This window comes from Papilio machaon, chromosome W, assembly GCF_912999745.1.
Source record: "Papilio machaon chromosome W, ilPapMach1.1, whole genome shotgun sequence".
NCBI lineage: Eukaryota > Metazoa > Arthropoda > Insecta > Lepidoptera > Papilionidae > Papilio > Papilio machaon.
In genome coordinates this window covers 9851624-9860513 of record NC_060015.1, presented here as the reverse complement: position 1 = coordinate 9860513, position 8890 = coordinate 9851624, and the positions used below count along the sequence as shown (strand labels likewise).

The 8890-nt window shown below is 44.8% G+C and overlaps 1 non-coding gene across 1 annotated transcript; it reads right to left on the bottom strand.

Annotated features, from left to right (window-relative positions):
• Positions 1–7571: 7571 nt before the first annotated feature.
• Positions 7572–7728, bottom strand: LOC123723419. Its single transcript, XR_006756743.1, has one exon. It is a non-coding gene; the product is annotated as a 5.8S ribosomal RNA (ribosomal RNA).
• Positions 7729–8890: the final 1162 nt, after the last annotated feature.

Here is an 8890-nt window from a genome sequence, read left to right as displayed (position 1 = left end):
CACCTCCTCGCCACGATTTCTGCCACGAGTGCGGCGCGCTGGGCCGACCAGTGCACACACGACTCCAGGGTGTGCTGGGCCGAGTCCTCAGCGTGGCCGCACTCATGGCACCTCGCACTGGGCTCTCGCCGCGCAATCCGGCACAGATACGCCCCGAAACAACCATGTCCCGAGAGTACCTGCACCAGACGGAACGAGAGAGCCCCGTGCTTCCGACCCGTCCAGAGCTCTAGGACGGGCCGGATCGCCTCAATGGTGCGTTGGCCGGCGGACGCCGTAAGCAGCCGCTCCCGCCATACAGTGATGGTGACGAGCTGCTCCTCCGCGGCCCGCCGCCACGCACTCTCCTGATCCGGGGGAGGGATCTCCCCCCGGGATCGGGCTTCCACCCTCCGCCAGTAGGCGCCGGAGAGCACCTCCGCATCTAGGTCCCATGGCGGCGTCCCCGCCAGCACACAGGCCGCGTCGCATGACACGGTGCGATAGCCACGAGTTACTCTGACCGCCATGACCGTAAACATATAGTTTTTATCACATCATTGTAAAGGTCTCGACAAGGACTAGGACCTCGAGTTGTCTCCCGAATTTTTCCCGTAGGAAAATGTCGAGAAAATGGGGAAAAACTAAAACGGCGTGACCACGAGGACCTGGTTCCAGACGTGCTAGAAGGACGTGACTTACACTGCTGGATAGCCCTTCAAAAACCGAGCAGGTACCAACTTTCAAAAGGAAAATCAGGTCAGTGACTAATAAGTTATAATTAAAGAAAAATTTTGACAAAAGTGCATAAACTTCAAAAATTCATAACTTTCGATTTAGATCGAGGACATATATTTTTTAAAGTGTAGTTAGATAGTGCATTTAAAGACGACTAAAAAGACACCCTGCTCGGATTTTTCCCGTGTGTAGTTTTGGAGAAAAACAAGTTATAAAAAAAAAAAAAAAAGTGCTAAAAACTGGAAATTAAAATTCAAAATTTAAGTTATTAAGTAAAGATTAAGAATAAAATAAAGACAATTTTAATAAATCATTTTGGAAACATTCAAGTTATATACAAGAAAATTTTTGGAAACATTCAAGTTAAATAACTTGTTAAATCCGGTTGAAGTTATAAAAAGTTATTACAAATCGCGTAAACAAGTGACGTCACAGCGCGTCCCCCCCCCTCCCGCCGCCCGCACCTCGCCGCACCTCGCCGCACCTCGCCGCACCTCGCCGCACCTCGCCGGCCCGTGCAAGGCGGAGCTTGTGACGTAACTGCACACCGGTGCTGCAGATACATTATAAATTAGACAATTGTTAAAACGACTTGACGACTCTTTTAGTAGAAAATATTTAGAAATTGAATAAATGGCTCATTATTGTAATATAAAAAGACTATAAGAAAAGTGAATAATATTAAAAGTGTAAAAACTTAATAAATAATAATCATTAGGGTTTTTAAAAAAACTGCATTATTGTGGGAAATTCTCAAAATTGGCAATATAATTATTGTAACATATACTATAATTATAATATACTATAATTATAATGCATATCATTTAAACAAGCAAATTAAATTGTCCAAACGCGTTCTAAAAATTATAAAATACTTAAATGAGAAAAAATTTTTGTAAAACTAGTCAAGTCGGAAAAAGTCAGAATTAACATATTGACCCGGGCTTTTCCCGACAATATTAGTTATAAGTTATTATAAGTTTAACGGTTGGCGGAGTTGTTGCCCGCCGCCAATACGATTAAGATAACGGTCCGGGGTCATTGCCCTAGACGTGACGCCGTACTTTGACAAGGTTCATTGACCTTTGTATTAGACGTAATAACTGTTATTATTGGAATTAGACTATTAAGACTAACATAATCAAGTGTGTAAATATTTAACAAATATATCGACCATATAACGAGCATAATAACTAATTTTATTAAATATTTTAAACATTTTAAAAAATTGCTGTAAAATTTTGTAAAGACTTTCAAATCTCAAAACTTTAAAATTGTTAATTCAAATAAAATAAGAAATAGTTTGTTTACATTTTAACTTACATTATCATTTGCATACGCCTATTGTGTTCCGAGAGCTCGCTCGCTCGCGGTCATTAGTGGAACAAAGGAGCGCGGCGGCGGCCATTCTGTTATACAATAGGGCGTAATTAGTTGAAAAATAAGGATAAGACCAAAACATAAGAATTAAGATTTTTATTTCATATCATTTTAAACTTACTTTAATTAAAATTGCATACTTTTTATATTACTTTTATTATTGTAAATCAAAATTATAGTAAATCTTCGTGTAATAGTACAGTGGACAAGACTCAAAAATTTTTAACTTAATTTGTAAAACAAAATTTTAAATTTAATTTAGATTTGGATCATATGTCATTCTATTAGTATTTACTCTATTTAGTAAACTTAACTTTAATTATTAACACTAAATAACACGAACTAAACTAAATTAAAATTAAAATTCTTAATAATAGTCTTATCCACACTAATATAAACGAGCAGTATTGGAAAATTTTAAAACTTTGTATAGATTCTATTTGTGAATAAGTATTGGTACTTAAAACTCAATACTTACACTTAATACTTAATTCAATACTTGAGTTGGGAACAAAGTTTTAAAATAACTATTGGAATAAAACAGGTCGATCCTTATTGTTTTAAATAGACATACTGACTTAGACTTTTGTCGTCAGTATTAAATAGTGATGCAACGGAAGTGTCTTACCGGAACCAGAAACGGAAACAGATGTCAAAAATAAATTTTAGCAGAAACGGAAACGGAAACGGATGCGGAAACAGAAGTGTAAATAATAAAAAAAAAACATATTTACAAAATATTTTTGGTAACAGTTTGTATTCGTTTTTAATTTATTAAGGCATTGGATATCGGTGTCCTTTAGCTTTCAATGTATGTATTTTTACTGCGCTGCAATAAGTTAAAATACGCGTTTTTTTTTAATTTATTTTCAGGAAACAAAATTACACTATTTACAAATTAAAGTTCGCCAAACCACTCGTGTTGACAAACGACAAATATATTTCTAACTATATAATGATGATGATATATTACATGGTTATCACTTATTCAAAAGTACATTTAATAACTCGTAAGTATGAAATAGTCACATTTTGCCAGTTGTCAAATTTTATATGGACAACAACTAGACAGTTTACTCCAGCAAGAGAAACTGATTGTTTCAAACAGCAGCAGAAAATATTACGCGCTTAAATTCACAAAATAGTACGTAAACAAACAAATGCGACAAGTGCCGAAAGGCTGCGCACGGACTGTCCGTCTCGCGCCGCGCATTTGGATCTCTCAGCCGTCGTAAAGTTCCGTTTTATCTCCGTTATAAAAGTTGCGGAAACAGAAGCAGAAACGGATGTTGAAAAGCACGCGGAACTTCCGCACTTGCGGAAACGGAAACAGACATCCGTTGCATCACTAGTATTAAACATAAGCTACTATTAATTTTTGACAGGCGCTTTTGCCCAAAATTACAAAAGAAAATAATAGTTGTAATTATATTAGTATTTAAGGTAAATTTAGATAGACTAGGACTGTGTCCCCCTATTGGGACACTTAGATATAAATTTAATCTTAAAGACTGTTCCCCTATTGGGACCATAGAATTAGAAAAAATTTAAGTAGTCATACTAAGTTTTAAGTTTTAAAAATAGACCGGTCAAAGACCTATAGAATTAATCAATATTTGTTTTGTGCTGTCCAACTGTCCTCTATTGGGACATTACAATTTTTATTTTAAGTATTTATTTAATTTTCAATTCAGTCTTTTGACCGCCACCCCTTTTGGTGGCGAATAGGTTAGGTTAGAATAAATTCACGTTTGGGTTGTACTCACCTGAGAATCATGTCTCCTCCTATGGGAAAAAACGTTAAGAACGTTGTCATCGCACACGCGGACCGTAAAGACGATGGCAAGGAGAAACCCAGAGGAACCGCCACAACACAGCCGCGAGCTGTGCCACAGTCAACCTCCCAACCAACGGAGAGTGCCACGATCCGGGCCAACAGGCTGTTTCTGGCCGCGAAGGCCCAACTGGAGCTTTCCGGGAACCTGAAGTCGTCCATCAAGGAGGGCGTCTTGGACAGCCTCTCCGGGCTGTTCCAGGTAATCCTCCAGGCGGACGACCGGCTTCGGAACCTGGACCTCCAGTTGGAGCAGTTGAAGTCTGAAAAAGAAAAAGAGTTAAGGGTTAAGATAGAGGAAAAGAACAAGGTCATTGAAGATAACAGAGTGTGTTATCAAGAAAATAGAGGAAACCAACAGGAAAGTGGAGACGGTCGGGACACGGGTTGGGGAGGTCGGCGAGAGAGTGGAAGAAAACGGAAAAACCTTAAGGGAGACCGGAAAGGCCCTAGAGGCCTTTAAAGGCCCCGGGGCCGTAACGTATGCCGAAACGGCAAAGGCCCAAACATCCAAGGCCCACCTCTCGTCTGGCCAACCCAGCCACGCCCTGATCGTATCCTCTAAGATAGACATGGATACCAGTGAAAATGTCATTGACAAAGTAAGGGAGGCCCTGGACGCCCGGAAGGCAGGAATACAGATTGACAAAATAAGAAAAATAAGGGATGGAAAAATAGTTATTAGCTGTGGAAATAAGCCAGATCTAGAAAAAATGAAAGGTCGACTTAAGACCAACAGCGACCTAAAAACGGAACCTGCTGCAAGTAGAGACCCTAGAGTGATCATTAGGAACATGTTCGCCTACAACACGGAAGCGGACATAATTGAATCTCTAAAAGTCCAGAATAAAAGGTTGTGGGCGGATATGGACCCTGATCACTTTAGGGTCAAAGAGGTCTACAGAAAAAAGGCGAGAAATCCTCACCAGGCCCACACGGTCCTGGAGGTGTCCCCACAAATGTGGCGCAGGATGGTAGAGGCGAGGGCCATATTTATTGACATCCAGGGACTAACGGCCGAGGATCAGTCGCCGCTGCTGCAGTGTACTCGCTGTCTCGGGTTCGGCCATGGCCGCAGGACCTGCAAAGAAACCGTGGACCTTTGCGGTCTGTGCGGGGGGGAGCACGAACGTGCGGATTGCCCCTCCCGCGCAGACGGAAGGGACCCGATTTGCAGGAATTGCGACCTGGCCGGGCTACGGGACGCGAGGCACGCTGCCTTCAGCGGCGACTGTCCCATCAGGCAGAAATGGGACAGATTGGCACGGGCATCAATAGCCTACTGCTGAGGGCCCCGCCGTGGCGATGTCGGTGATACAAAACCAGACAAATGCCCGGCGGGACCGTCACAGTGTAGGAGGGTGGAGCACGTTCATCCAGATGGGCAGCACCGGTGCGGGCTATGTCTGCAAATTGAAAGACGGTTCGGTGAGGTGGATCGGCGGCCTCCGCAGCGCCAGGGTGGTGCAGAGGGGGACGGCCGGAACAGAACTGGTAAGGCCGGCAGTCGCGGTGTTCGGTGGCGGTTTGGGGGTTCTTAAGAATCCTCAAACCCTCACAAAGAGCACTGCGGCCGTCGCCCGAAAAACTGGTGATTGGACCGTAGTAGCCGTCCCTACTCACCCTGGGGGTGCGGAGGGTGGCTTTCCTAACCTCCGGAAAATGCGCGGATTTGCATATTGGGCCCGCATCGGTGTTGTCCGGGTGGGTGGAAATGGGCGCACACATAGTCTGAGGAGCAAATGTGAAGGCGAGAAGGGTTGCGAGATGGCCGCAAAGGAGACCCCTGAGCGCTCGGAGCAGCGCTGGTTAAATGGCGGAGGTGTCCCCACCTTCGGCGCGAGCCGCGGGTGCAGTCGGTATACTTACAGTGGTGCCCTCTGCACCCGTGGATCGAAGGCGGATGGTGGGGAACAAATCCCAGTTATAAATTACAACCGTTGGGTGAAACGCGCGGCTCTGAGCCTCAGGGACCCCTTGGAAACAAAAATCCGGATGAAACTCGGTTCTGATAGGAGGTCTAAAACCGGATTTGCACCGCCCCCCTCACTACCCATATTCATTAGAATATTAGGGAGTCAGAGGGGGGTGGGACTAGTTTTCTCTGGCTGCCTCGCAGCCCTGATCGCGCACACCAAAATGGCCCATAACGACATATCGTGCGCTCAAAAATGCGAAATACCTCGACGAAATAAAAATAAAAATAAAATACGTGCAAAATACTCACCAGTCACGTTGGCCTCGCAACCCACATGTGTAGAAAGTAGACACCGCTGCGTCCGTCCGTTTGCGACCCGGAGACATCTGGAAACAAAATAATCCATTAAAAATAAAAAAGTCTGGAGAAAAACAAAAATAACAAGACCAATTAAACACAAAATTCAAAATTTAAAGTAAAATTGTAGAAAAATTTGAGGAAAAAATAGGAAGGTTTAGGAAATTTGAATAGTATTAGAACAAGCAACATCTTAGGTTCTGTCGAATCATAAAAAGCGGAAAACTGCAACAATCAGGTCAGTGCAACCCGAAAAATAAAGTTTCTTGCCACGCAAGAAGTGCCCTGAACGGCAAACCTGCAAAAAAAAAAAAAAAAAAACCACTAAGGTAGTGGTTGCCGTTTCATACAGTCGGCAGATGTAATCACAGAATGGCACGGGCAGCCCCCGAGCCCGAAGTAGCCCGACCAGCGACTCGTGGGACACTGTATCGAACGCCTTCGAGAAATCGAGGACCGCCACGTGACATTCTCTTAACTTTTTCCTGCAATCCCCTAGTACTGCGTCCAGCACGGCGGAATTCTCCAACGTGCCGTCGGCGCGGACGAATCCACGCTGTCGTACATCGGGGGGGCAGCAGTCCAACAGTCTTTTCGCCAGGACAGAGTGCATGTGCCTGAGCGGTATCGACGCGATCGAAATCGGCCGATATTCGCCCGGGCTAGCAGGAGCGTCCGTTTTCGGCACAAAGACCGTTCGGCACAGCCGCAGGGGTTCCGGGATTTCGCCAGCGGACAACCAAGAGTTGAATATTTCCGCCTTTAGGTCCCAGGGAACTTGGCGCCACTCTTCCGGGCGGATACCGTCCGGACCAGGCGCCGTCTGCCAATCGAAGCAGGAGGCCTTCAACTCATCAGAGGTGAAGGGCCTCCACAGCGCGTCTAAGTCAAGGTTACTATTGATGCGGAAGCGCTTCGCGCTTTTGGCGCCCAGCCCATAGCGCGCTTTCCTCGCCGCGGCCACCGAAAGGAGGTCCTCGATGAGTCGAGACGCGCACGGTGTACCTGGGATGCCAGGATTCACGGCAGGCGGCGTTCCAGTTGGCGATGCTTGTGGCTGGACGGGTGACTCGCATGCCCTCTGTCGATTTTTTACGTCGAAGAGTCGCGCGTCCCCGGGACGCCCCCGATCGTATATATATACTTACATACGTAGGTATATATCGTATATATATAACGTGTATATAACATATATACGCGTATCGATGCGATCGGTTTCCGCTCGTATGGTGGTGTAATATGTGTCTGAGAGGTTATATTTAAACGGACCCATATATATATACACATTGCGTGAATATGTATAAAATAAGAGAACCGTCAATTGTTCGCTATGAGTGAACAGTGTGATTTTTATATTTTAACAGCCGGCCCTCAGACAGGAGTGGTCCTGGATATTTCTCCACGGACCGCAATGTGCGTTCGAAATGTCGATGTTCAAATGTGTCCTGCAGTTCACACTATGACGCGCAGTTAACTGCGTTCTTCATCGACCCGCGAGCCAAGTGATCCACCGTCCAGGGTAATTGTTTTACATATTTTGATATATGTATGTATATAAAAAAAAATAAAAAATAAAAAAAAATATCTTAGAAGGCGAACGAACACGCGAAGGGAGCGCGCGCGCGCGCGTTATACACACACGCGCGCGCCACCACGACGACGACATAGCGTTCGCACTTTCTAATACCGGTGTGTATTTTTCTGTTTGTTTTTGTATAGCGCCCACCATTATCGGACCGGAACTGGGAGATGACACACAACAACCGGATTAGTGTCACACAACTCCCTCTTTTGTCGCCCCGTTTGGTGTGCCCCGATGGGCGCTCTCTCTTTTGTGGATTATTATTCGTAATATATGAGTAATACATAATACGTTAATGATCCTTCCGCAGGTTCCCCTACGGAAACCTTGTTACGACTTTTACTTCCTCTAAATGATCAAGTTTGGTCAACTTCCCAGCGACGCCGACGGCCGTTAAGCCACCGCGTGTCGGTCCGAAGACCTCACTAAATCATTCAATCGGTAGTAGCGACGGGCGGTGTGTACAAAGGGCAGGGACGTAATCAACGCGAGCTTATGACTCGCGCTTACTAGGAATTCCTCGTTTATGGGGGATAATTGCAAACCCCAATCCCCAGCACGAAGGAGTTTCAACGGGTTGCCCGGGCCTCTAGGCCAGGGAGAACATGCTGATTCCTTCAGTGTAGCGCGCGTGCGGCCCAGGACATCTAAGGGCATCACAGACCTGTTATTGCTCAATCTCGTGCGGCTCGAAGCCGCCGGTCCCTCTAAGAAGAATTTTAATACGTCGCCAGTGAGTTGCGCGACCGAAGCCACGCACACATAAATGACGACGCCTATTTAGCAGGCTAGAGTCTCGTTCGTTACCGGAATTAACCAGACAAATCGCTCCACCAACTAAGAACGGCCATGCACCACCACCCACCTGTAGTATATTGAAGGTACTTATGAAAAAGTAATAAATCAGTTGGCATCCGACCGCAGTGTTTTATTGACGTATCTTACACTGGCGACGAGGATGGGATATATTGTAGTAAACGCGTCGATTGATGATAATTTTCAAGATAATTTACAACTGTACGTAATCAAGAATGGTAGTCGTCCTTTGTTAGGTAGAAATTGGATTCAAAGATTTAATATAAATGGATTGTGTATTAATAAT